The sequence below is a fragment of the Notolepis coatsorum genome (genome assembly GCF_963971535.1).
Source record: "Notolepis coatsorum genome assembly, chromosome: 11".
NCBI lineage: Eukaryota > Metazoa > Chordata > Actinopteri > Aulopiformes > Paralepididae > Notolepis > Notolepis coatsorum.
In genome coordinates, this window is record NC_140175.1 from 39,670,608 (window position 1) to 39,683,107 (window position 12,500).

Consider the following 12,500-nt stretch of genomic DNA (forward strand, 5'->3'; position numbering starts at 1 on the left):
AGACTAACAAATTGAAGAACTGAAAAACACATGGGTGTGTGTTTATATATATATAGACAGACGCACTCCTATAGGTCTGATCTGAATATAAGCCCATGCTACTGTATTTTATTTAATTTGATAAAGAGATAAAGAGAGTTTTTAATCAACGTATGGTATAGACTGGTATAAAGGTTCTGGCTAAAGGCAACAATGTTTTGCCTTTGAGGTCACTAATATTATTATTATTATTATTCATCTGGTCTCATCTCGTGAGCATCCACCTCTCTCTCTCTCTCTCTCTCTCTCTCTCTCCCTCTCTCTCTCCCTCTCCCTCTCTCTCTCTCTCTCTCTCTCTCTCTCTCTCTCTCTCTCTCTCCTCTCTCTCTCTCTCTCTCTATCTCTCTCTATCTGGCACTTTCTCTGACTCAACAAATGAACAAGCTATCACGAAATAGAGATTCAACAAAAAGGCCATTATGGATTTATGTGCTACGATCAGGAAATGCTTGGGTCATGATAGAGGTCCACAGGCATGGAGCAGTGCGCACATGCTGTATAATTTATAGGTGCATTCTTTAGAAAAATCCGATGATTAAACATGTCCCTCAGACAAGATCTCTGCAAGCTTTCTGAATCTCGCTTCTCTGTATAAATGCGGTTTCACAAAAGAGGCTCTATACGAGATGCTAGATCAGTTTGGGTTTGAATGTATACCTATTCGTTTTTAATTGATCAGCCAGCTAGTTGAATTGACTGTTGATACTGTAGGGTTGTAAATCATACAGTAGGGGGTGCATGAGCCAAGACTTAAAACTCCCGAATATGAAATATGTAGAATTTTTACGGAACAGTTATTTATTAGTTAAGTTTAGATCTGTATTTAATATTTCCTTTTGTTTTGTATTATTATTAGTGCGTTACTGTTGCCGTATGTTTTTGTACTATGTATTTATTGTTATTTTTATTATTTCTGAATGTCTTATCGTTATTGTAGTTAATATTGTTGAAGTATTGTCTTGTGGTGTCCCTTGTATTATTGTATTGTGTTTTGGTGGACATTTTTTTAAATAAAAATAAAAAAGATTTTATCAAAAGAAAATTTACGGAACAGCCAATACGACAAAAACACTGTATTAAGACGACTCCGACTGAGTTTTTGATCAGCATGCATCTAACAACTCGGGTGACAGGGGCACCAACTGAGGTAAAATTGCTTGAAATGTTGTTTGGTGTAAGGCCAGAAAGCCTATTAAGGACAGAATCCCCGCCAATTCAGCACCATGGACAGGGCCAGCAGTCAGTGAACAGAATGTCTTTGAAGTAACAACTCTCTTTCAAACCTTTAAGGGTTCATTAAGAAGACATTATACAACCACAGACGTAGAATGACTAGCATCAAAGAAACATTTCAGTTAAAAAAAGAAAAACATGTTTTACAATGTCAATCCCAGCTCATTGGTGGTGGTGGTGGTAAGTTATGCATTGCTGCTTCAGAAGCCTTTGACGTTAGGGTTAGCAGAGGCTGACTGTATCTGCTCTCCCCTTTTTATAATGGTTGTTTAACACGTTTATCTGCGGTTTTAAGAGGTGGTGTTGTGTAAATAAAATCTGATTGATGTTTTTGGCCTGCCAAGTAGTGTTCCCTGGGTCGCATCGGAAAACTAACACCACCATTGCATTCCTCGGAAATACACAACACACACACAATGAGCAAAACCACCTGTCAATCAGAGCCCGGGAATTATTATTATTATTATTATTATTCTTTAATTCAGCTTAAAGCTGCTGGTGCTGCTGGAAGTCTGTGGAAAACCTTCGTTTTGAAAAGTGATGCAGAGCTTGATCTATTTCTGCTAGGCAGGTAAACTCTTGCTAATTTCTCCAAAGTTGCCTACTGCAGCATCAACTACAGTAGGGTAAACTAAGTGTCATGTTGTATATTGTACGTCAGAATACATACAATTATACAAACATACGTACATACAGTACATACATATATATATGTTATATATGTACATATATTTGTACACATATATATATATGTTATATTAACACATTGAGTGCCACGCCCCTTCCGGGAAGTGACCCCTTCCTTGCCGTCCATTAACCCCATGTAAACGTAGTTGTAGTTTGTAGAGCTAAACCTATATTTTATAGTATAGCTATGGGTCTAATAACACTGTCGAGTCTCAGTGAGTTGCTTCTGGTCAACGTGCAAAAAACAGATAATTTTTTCATCCGTACATTTCCGTTTTATACCGTTTTGGATATGAATATAGTTCGGTTGCTTCTGAGTAATTCCAGGGAAAATAATTTATAATAACCACGTCATTTTTCGCCTGATTATCGGATCTTCCTGAAATCAACGCTAGATCATTATTATTATCCTTCCTCGTGCACGCATGCAATGTGGGTTAGACCGGCACGCCCCCCCCCCCCTCCTGCAACCCAACGGCAAACAGCCATACACATAAAACACAGATAGCTTCAATGGCCATATAAATAAATATCAGATCAATGCAAGCTTTCATATATAGTGTCCGTACCTGGTCTCTGATGTAATGCAAAAAAATAAATCCAATTATCTCATCGCCATTCCAGTTATCCACAGCGATCCTGTCTCCGACATTGTTGGGCATTGCACTTCAACGGGGTCAGTAGTCCAAACCATCCCTACAAGCGTGTGTTTTGCCGGAGTGTTTAGGACCCGCCCCCACGCCGCAGCTCGGTAAAGAAAAGAAACTAACCCGTTTCTAACGGGGTGCAATAATGGCCGAAAGGCGTTAGAGGGTGGTATAAGACCATCTGCCAGCTCAGACACACTCAGTACAGCATGCACAAGGTGCCCCGCTGAATAAATGAATGGCAATAGCGAATAAAAGAAATACCGTGAGAAAAACATAGATCTACGTTTCCGGCTCTCAACGACCGGGCGACAGAAACGTAGTTCTATGTTTTCGGCAAAAAAATTGTTAAAATATGTTCAATTTAATATAATTATTTTGAATTGAAGTAATTTTTTAAACATCTAAAAAAATATTGCCAATGGGCATACTAAACAGCAAGCGTTTTGCAAACAGTTTCTTCGTGTTTCAAAATACACTAAGATGTTAAGGGCAACAGACTCCAGCGAGAGTGTGTTTTCGAAGCAAAGGGCCGTCGGACTAATGGGCTTCGTTTCAAACTATTTGGAGCAAAGGGATTTCGGAGCAATGGGTTTTGTTTTTGGTATAATGAGCTGTCAGATTAATGGGCTTTCAGTCCAAGGGGAACATTTTCACACTATTGGGCTTTCAGAATAATGGTCGGACTTATGGCACGGCACCGGGATATCGTCGGTATATCGGTAACATACTGTAAACGGCCGATAATGTCCTATCAGTGCTGATTAATCAACCTCTACTCAGCGTTACATCTCCCTCATTCATTCCATACAGAGGAGCCCCAGCCACACAAATGACTCTCCAGTGTGTGTGTGTGGCTCGAGCCAAAAAGTGGGTCAGTAATAAGACTTACACAAGCCTTGGCAATGTCCTCGCTCTCTCTCTCTCTCTCTCTCTCTCTCTCTCTCTCTCTCTCTCTCTCTCTCTCTCTCTCTCTCTCTCTCTCTCTCTCTCTCTCTCTCTCTCTCTCTCTCTCTCTCTCTCTCTCTCTCTCTCTCTCTCTAACCAAGGAAATACTGACACACTTACTGTACCAGCTCATACTGTATATCAAATATAGACTCTGGAACCTTCTTCCTGAAACCTCCTCCACTGTCACCAGAAGGAGGCGGTGCTGCTGCTGCTGCTGCTGCACACACCCTGCTCTCCGGGACACCGCTGCTCTTGGAAGCTCCCATTTCAATCACGTCTAATCAGTGCTGTGGGGTCAGACAGTCGATAGGCCTGATTAGACTGAGCTGTGAGTCGCTCCCCGGGGCCTCTCCTCCTTTCCTCTCCTCCTTTCCTCTCCTTCTCCCCTTGTCTTCTCTCCACCCACTCATCCCTCCCCATTACTCCCCTGTGAGAGGGTGTCTGGTAGCCTCTGAACAACACCACTTTACTCCCCTGTGAGAAGGCGTCTGGTAGCCTCTGAACAACATCACTTCACTCCCCTGTGAGAGGGCGTCTGGTAGCCTCTGAACAACATCACTTTACTCCCCTGTGAGAGGGCGTCTGGTAGCCTCTGAACAAGACCACTTCACTCCCCTGTGAGAGGGCGTCTGGTAGCATCTGAACAACATCACTTTACTCCCCTGTGAGAGGGCGTCTGGTAGCATCTGAACAACATCACTTTACTCCCCTGTGAGAGGGCGTCTGGTAGCCTCTGAACAACACCACTTTACTCCCCTGTGAGAGGGCGTCTGGTAGCATCTGAACAACACTTTACTCCCCTGTGAGAGGGCGTCTGGTAGCCTCTGAACAACACCACTTTACTCCCCTGTGAGAGGGCGTCTGGTAGCCTCTGAACAACACCACTTTACTCCCCAGTGAGAGGGCGTCTGGTAGCCTCTGAACACCACTTTACTCCCCTGTGAGAGGGTGTCTGGTAGCCTCTGAACAACACCACTTTACTCCCCTGTGAGAGGGCGTCTGGTAGCCTCTGAACAACACCACTTTACTCCCCTGTGAGAGGGCGTCTGGTAGCCTCTGAACAACACCACTTTACTCCCCTGTGAGAGGGCGTCTGGTAGCCTCTGAACAACACCACTTTACTCCCCTGTGAGAGGGCGTCTGGTAGCCTCTGAACAACACCACTTCACTCCCCTGTGAGAGGGCGTCTGGTAGCCTCTGAACAACACTTCACTCCCCTGTGAGAGGGCGTCTGGTAGCCTCTGAACAACATCACTTTACTCCCCTGTGAGAGGGCGTCTGGTAGCCTCTGAACAACACTTCACTCCCCTGTGAGAGGGCGTCTGGTAGCCTCTGAACAACACCACTTTACTCCCCTGTGAGAGGGCGTCTGGTAGCCTCTGAACAACACCACTTTACTCCCCTGTGAGAGGGCGTCTGGTAGCCTCTGAACACCACTTTACTCCCCTGTGAGAGGGTGTCTGGTAGCCTCTGAACACCACTTTACTCCCCTGTGAGAGGGTGTCTGGTAGCCTCTGAACACCACTTTACTCCCCTGTGAGAAGGCGTCTGGTAGCCTCTGAACAATACCACTTACTCCCCTGTGAGAGGGCGTCTGGTAGCCTCTGAACAACACTTTACTCCCCTGTGAGAGGGCGTCTGGTAGCCTCTGAACAACACTTCACTCCCCTGTGAGAGGGCGTCTGGTAGCCTCTGAACAACACCACTTACACCCCTGTGAGAGGGCGTCTGGTAGCCTCTGAACAACACCACTTACACCCCTGTGAGAGGGCGTCTGGTAGCCTCTGAACAACACTTCACTCCCCTGTGAGAGGGCGTCTGGTAGCCTCTGAACAACACCACTTACTCCCCTGTGAGAGGGCGTCTGGTAGCCTCTGAACAACACTTTACTCCCCAGTGAGAGGGCGTCTGGTAGCCTCTGAACAACACCACTTTACTCCCCTGTGAGAGGGCGTCTGGTAGCCTCTGAACAACACTTTACTCCCCTGTGAGAGGGCGCCTGGTAGCCTCTGAACAACACTTTACTCCCCAGTGAGAGGGCTTCTGGTAGCCTCTGAACAATACCACTTACTCCCCTGTGAGAGGGCGTCTGGTAGCCTCTGAACAACACTTCACTCCCCTGTGAGAGGGCGTCTGGTAGCCTCTGAACAACACTTTACTCCCCAGTGAGAGGGCGTCTGGTAGCCTCTGAACAACACCACTTTACTCCCCTGTGAGAGGGCGTCTGGTAGCCTCTGAACAACACTTTACTCCCCTGTGAGAGGGCGTCTGGTAGCCTCTGAACAACACCACTTTACTCCCCTGTGAGAGGGTGTCTGGTAGCCTCTGAACACCACTTTACTCCCCTGTGAGAGGGCGTCTGGTAGCCTCTGAACAACACCACTTTACTCCCCTGTGAGAGGGCGTCTGGTAGCCTCTGAACACCACTTTACTCCCCTGTGAGAGGGCGTCTGGTAGCCTCTGAACAACATCACTTTACTCCCCTGTGAGAGGGCGTCTGGTAGCCTCTGAACAACACCACTTTACTCCCCTGTGAGAGGGTGTCTGGTAGCCTCTGAACAACACCACTTTACTCCCCTGTGAGAGGGCGTCTGGTAGCCTCTGAACACCACTTACTCCCCTGTGAGAGGGCGTCTGGTAGCCTCTGAACAACACTTTACTCCCCTGTGAGAGGGCGTCTGGTAGCCTCTGAACACCACTTACTCCCCTGTGAGAGGGCGTCTGGTAGCCTCTAAACACCACTTTACTCCCCTGTGAGAGGGCGTCTGGTAGCCTCTGAACACCACTTCACTCCCCTGTGAGAGGGCGTCTGGTAGCCTCTGAACAACACTTCACTCCCCTGTGAGAGGGCGTCTGGTAGCCTCTGAACAACAGCACTTTACTCCCCTGTGAGAGGGCGTCTGGTAGCATCTGAACAACACTTTACTCCCCTGTGAGAGGGCGTCTGGTAGCCTCTGAACAACACCACTTTACTCCCCAGTGAGAGGGCGTCTGGTAGCCTCTGAACAACACCACTTTACTCCCCTGTGAGAGGGTGTCTGGTAGCCTCTGAACAACACCACTTTACTCCCCTGTGAGAGGGCGTCTGGTAGCCTCTGAACACCACTTTACTCCCCTGTGAGAGGGCGTCTGGTAGCCTCTGAACAACACCACTTTACTCCCCTGTGAGAGGGCGTCTGGTAGCCTCTGAACAACACTTTACTCCCCTGTGAGAGGGCGTCTGGTAGCCTCTGAACAACACTTTACTCCCCTGTGAGAGGGCGTCTGGTAGCCTCTGAACAACACCACTTTACTCCCCTGTGAGAGGGCGTCTGGTAGCCTCTGAACACCACTTACTCCCCTGTGAGAGGGCGTCTGGTAGCCTCTAAACACCACTTTACTCCCCTGTGAGAGGGCGTCTGGTAGCCTCTGAACACCACTTCACTCCCCTGTGAGAGGGCGTCTGGTAGCCTCTGAACAACACTTCACTCCCCTGTGAGAGGGCGTCTGGTAGCCTCTGAACAACACTTTACTCCCCTGTGAGAGGGCGTCTGGTAGCCTCTGAACAACACTTCACTCCCCTGTGAGAGGGCGTCTGGTAGCCTCTGAACAACATCACTTTACTCCCCTGTGAGAGGGCGTCTGGTAGCCTCTGAACAACACCACTTTACTCCCCTGTGAGAGGGCGTCTGGTAGCCTCTGAACAACACTTTACTCCCCTGTGAGAGGGCGTCTGGTAGCCTCTGAACACCACTTTACTCCCCTGTGAGAGGGCGTCTGGTAGCCTCTGAACAACACCACTTTACTCCCCTGTGAGAGGGCGTCTGGTAGCCTCTGAACAACACCACTTTACTCCCGTGAGAGGGCGTCTGGTAGCCTCTAAACACCACTTTACTCCCCTGTGAGAGGGCGTCTGGTAGCCTCTGAACACCACTTTACTCCCCTGTGAGAGGGCGTCTGGTAGCCTCTGAACAACACCAATTTACTCCCCTGTGAGAGGGCGTCTGGTAGCCTCTGAACCCACTTTACTCCCCTGTGAGAGGGCGTCTGGTAGCCTCTGAACAACACCAATTTACTCCCCTGTGAGAGGGCGTCTGGTAGCCTCTGAACAACACCACTTACTCCCCTGTGAGAGGGCGTCTGGTAGCCTCTGAACACCACTTTACTCCCCTGTGAGAGGGCGTCTGGTAGCCTCTGAACACCACTTTACTCCCCTGTGAGAGGGCGTCTGGTAGCCTCTGAACTAGTGGTCTGCAAGGGCCTTGAAATAAAGCCAGAGCCCTGCCCGAGCCCTTGAACTTAAGGCCCTGCCCGAAAATAAGCCCGACTGTAAATAATATTTTAAGCCCTAGCCCGCATGAAAACCAGAAAAAAATTATTATTATTATTATTATTAAAATATAATTTTTTTTGTATTTGTTTTAAATATTCGAAACACGGTTTTATATGAACGTAATAAATAAACAAAACGAAGAAGCATTTCGCAATGCCGTCTCTCCCAGTGCTTGCTTATATAGACTGACTCACACATCAGCCTCAAAACGTATTGAAGGCTATAGAATCTTCTTTGACACACACACACACACGACACACAATAGCCTACTCAGTCAAACAAACAAACAGAAAACAGAAATCAGATTTCGAGCAGAGCAACAAAACAGGTAGCGAGTCGCGACCCAGCAAATAATAAACATATCACTCACCACGACGTCAGCAACGCGTTGAACACCGTTAACAAAACCGGCTACATACATCCCAAGAACAAATTAAAACGTTCGCCAACTGGCTATATTCCAACACAACCAATCGAGTTGAACTTGTCCCCTGAGTTCTTCTCCCTGCGCGCTGCAGTAATTACATCCAAATGTTTCTCTGGCGCAAAAGAGAAAGCGAATCTTAAAACGAAGGTTATCATATAACCCTAGTTATATGAGAAAAAAAAAAAAAAAAAAAAACGCAATAAAAAAAATAATAAAAAACGGCGGTGCCCGGGCCCGGCCGAGCCCGAATTATTTATTTAAAAAAAAGCCCTACCCAGCCCGAACCCGCCGGGCCGGGCCGGGCCCCGTCGGGCCTGGGCAAGGTTGCAGTGCACTACTCTGAACTACTTGTTTCATGGTGCTTTATGGTGTGTACTAGGGATGCCCCGATCGATCGGCCACCGATCGCTATCGGCCGATAATCAGTATAAATATGCGATCGGTGATCGGTAATAATGTGCGGCGTCTGCTCCTCCCTCCAGCCCCTCCCGCGCGCATGTAAACACGGGTCTAGTAGTCTAGTCTAGTGGGACGGGAGCCGGGAGGACGGCGTCTCCCTTAGCTAACGTTAGCTACCGTTACAAAATTACCCAGTCAACCATTCACTTCCAGTCCAATACATGATGAGGCATTGTCTAACCGAACGGTATGTAGCCGGCCAGCTACCGATAGCTCCTGACATCAACAAACGCTCCAGCAAACTCTAGTAGAGACGTGTATGATACCTCAGCTAGCTCATGTTAGCTGACGCCAGCTCACTGTTCAAAACTAAATGTCCCACTGAACTAAATAGTTCAGAGGCGCTGTATCAACGTTATATAGCCGGCCAGCAGTAGCCACAGATAGCTCCTGATATCAATGTTTTATAACACTCATTCGGTGCGTATTCGAGCTGAGGGCATGTTGTTGAATATGATCAATAGGGTCCAGCTGCACCTCCGGAGAATCCTGGCCGTAGCTGCAGGCTACTCGAGTATAGGGCCTAGCTGCAGCTCCGGAGAATCCTGGCCATAGCTGGAGGCTACTAGAGTACACACAGACAGTGGAGCTTGTTGCGTGGTGGCGATGTCTCGCAGATAATACAAGTACAAGTCTAATTATATAATATATATATTTTATAAAAAAAATAAAAAAAATAATTATATAAAATAATTTTTAATTTCTTTTTTAATCAAAAACGATCGGATCGGTATCGGCCGATATGGCTCACGACGATCGGTGATCGGTATCGGTGGCAAAAAACGTGATCGGGGCATCCCTAGTGTGTACCATAGTGAAAAGGGAAAACAATATCCAAGCCACAACATTTTCTACATTTTATTTTCTTCTGGCTGAGGATGTACTGATGTGAATCATCCCACCAAGTGTAAATATCAGGAGGATTAACTTCAGTAAACTCCACGGCTTAGTAGAAAATGCCAGGTTTTTAACTTCCATTCACATTCACTAATGCTATTAAGAAAAGGTGAAGACATGCCATATGCAGACTTGGGGTACTAGTGTCATTGTGTGTGTGTGTGTGTGTGTGTGTGTGTGTGTGTGTGTGTGTGTGTGTGTGTGTGTGTGTGTGTGTGTGTGTGTGTGTGTGTGTGTGTGTGTGTGTGTGTGTGTGTGTGTGTGCGTGCGTGCGTGTGTGTGTGTTGGGTATAAGGTCACATTTAAATTCGATCAAGTCAGGCAGTGGATTTTCCTCAAAATTCTAACAATGAAATCTCATTTGTCTTGAGAAGGTTACATTATCCAAACTGCTAGCAGATAATTGAGAGCAAATGCTTTATCATGAGCATATAAATTAAAAAAAACTCTGTTTACATCCTGAAGTAAATTGCAATTTCTGTTAACATCTTTAAATGATTGAATTGACCTTTCAGGTGCAAGTTTTGGAATGTTCTCTCCGAATTAGACTTTTTTTTATTCTATAACCGCTATAGTTTTCAGCCATGTAGCCATTGGGACAACTTCATTAGAATGTTGTGTGTGTTGAGTAGAGCTTCAGAGCCTATTGTGTGTGTTGGGTAGAGCTTCAGAGCCTGTTGTGTGTGTTGGGTAGAGCTTCAGAGCCTGTTGTGTGTGTTGGGTAGAGCTTCAGAGCCTGTTGTGTGTGTTGAGTAGAGCTTCAGAGCCTGTTGTGTGTGTTGAGTAGTGCTTCAGAGCCTGTTGTGTGTGTTGGGTAGAGCTTCAGAGCCTGTTGTGTGTGTTGAGTAGAGCTTCAGAGCCTGTTGTGTGTGTTGGGTAGAAGCTTCAGAGCCTGTTGTGTGTGTTGGGTAGAGCTTCAGAGCCTGTTGTGTGTGTTGGGTAGAGCTTCAGAGCCTGTTGTGTGTGTTGAGTAGAGCTTCAGAGGCTGTTGTGTGTGTTGGGTAGAGCTTCAAACCCTGTTCTGTGTGTTGGGTAGAGCTTCAAACCCTGTTGTGTGTGTTGGGTAGAAGCTTCAGAGCCTGTTGTGTGTGTTGGGTAGAGCTTCAGAGCCTGTTGTGTGTGTTGGGTAGAGCTTCAGAGCCTGTTGTGTGTGTTGAGTAGAGCTTCAGAGCCTATTGTGTGTGTTGGGTAGAGCTTCAGAGCCTGTTGTGTGTGTTGAGTAGAGCTTCAGAGCCTGTTGTGTGTGTTGGGTAGAGCTTCAGAGCCTGTTGTGTGTGTTGAGTAGAGCTTCAGAGCCTATTGTGTGTGTTGGGTAGAGCTTCAGAGCCTGTTGTGTGTGTTGAGTAGAGCTTCAGAGGCTGTTGTGTGTGTTGGGTAGAGCTTCAGAGCCTGTTGTGTGTGTTGGGTAGAGCTTCAGAGCCTGTTGTGTGTGTTGGGTAGAGCTTCAGAGCCTGTTGTGTGTGTTGAGTAGAGCTTCAGAGGCTGTTGTGTGTGTTGGGTAGAGCTTCAAACCCTGTTGTGTGTGTTGGGTAGAGCTTCAGAGCCTGTTGTGTGTGTTGGGTAGAGCTTCAGAGCCTGTTGTGTGTGTTGGGTAGAAGCTTCAGAGCCTGGTGTGTGTGTTGGGTATAGCTTCAGAGCCTGTTGTGTGTGTTGGGTAGAGCTTCAGAGCCTGTTGTGTGTGTTGGGTAGAGCTTCAGAGCCTGTTGTGTGTGTTGAGTAGAGCTTCAGAGCCTGTTGTGTGTGTTGGGTAGAGCTTCAGAGCCTGTTGTGTGTGTTGGGTAGAAGCTTCAGAGCCTGTTGTGTGTGTTGGGTAGAGCTTCAGAGCCTGTTGTGTGTGTTGAGTAGAGCTTCAGAGCCTGTTGTGTGTGTTGAGTAGAGCTTCAGAGCCTGTTGTGTGTGTTGGGTAGAGCTTCAGAGCCTGTTGTGTGTGTTGGGTAGAGCTTCAGAGCCTGTTGTGTGTGTTGAGTAGAGCTTCAGAGGCTGTTGTGTGTGTTGGGTAGAGCTTCAAACCCTGTTGTGTGTGTTGGGTAGAGCTTCAGAGCCTGTTGTGTGTGTTGGGTAGAGCTTCAGAGCCTGTTGTGTGTGTTGGGTAGAAGCTTCAGAGCCTGGTGTGTGTGTTGGGTATAGCTTCAGAGCCTGTTGTGTGTGTTGGGTAGAGCTTCAGAGCCTGTTGTGTGTGTTGGGTAGAGCTTCAGAGCCTGTTGTGTGTGTTGAGTAGAGCTTCAGAGCCTGTTGTGTGTGTTGGGTAGAGCTTCAGAGCCTGTTGTGTGTGTTGGGTAGAAGCTTCAGAGCCTGTTGTGTGTGTTGGGTAGAGCTTCAGAGCCTGTTGTGTGTGTTGGGTAGTGCTTCAGAGCCTGTTGTGTGTGTTGAGTAGAGCTTCAGAGCCTGTTGTGTGTGTTGGGTAGAGCTTCAGAGCCTGTTGTGTGTGTTGGGTAGAGCTTCAGAGCCTGTTGTGTGTGTTGGGTAGAGCTTCAGAGCCTGTTGTGTGTGTTGAGTAGAGCTTCAGAGCCTGTTGTGTGTGTTGAGTAGAGCTTCAGAGCCTGTTGTGTGTGTTGAGTAGAGCTTCAGAGCCTGTTGTGTGTGTTGAGTAGAGCTTCAGAGCCTGTTGTGTGTGTTGAGTAGAGCTTCAGAGCCTGTTGTGTGTGTTGGGTAGAGCTTCAGAGCCTGTTGTGTGTGTTGAGTAGAGCTTCAGAGCCTGTTGTGTGTGTTGGTGTTACGACCCTGGCTCAAAGGCACGCAACCTATGTGCAAAACCGACACCAAAACCCGTGTTTAACCCAAGAAGACTACTTTAACAAGGAAATACTAATACAAACTAAAGAACCAAGAATAGAAGAACGTGATAACT

At 47.2% G+C, this 12,500-nt stretch overlaps 1 protein-coding gene across 1 annotated transcript in view; it reads right to left on the bottom strand.

Annotated features, from left to right (window-relative positions):
- Positions 1-12,500, bottom strand: part of LOC311237098 (mediator of RNA polymerase II transcription subunit 13-like) — a gene marked incomplete at its 5' end in the record, with an annotated part of 118,034 nt that overhangs the window by 48,386 nt on the left and 57,148 nt on the right. The window lies entirely within an intron of this gene.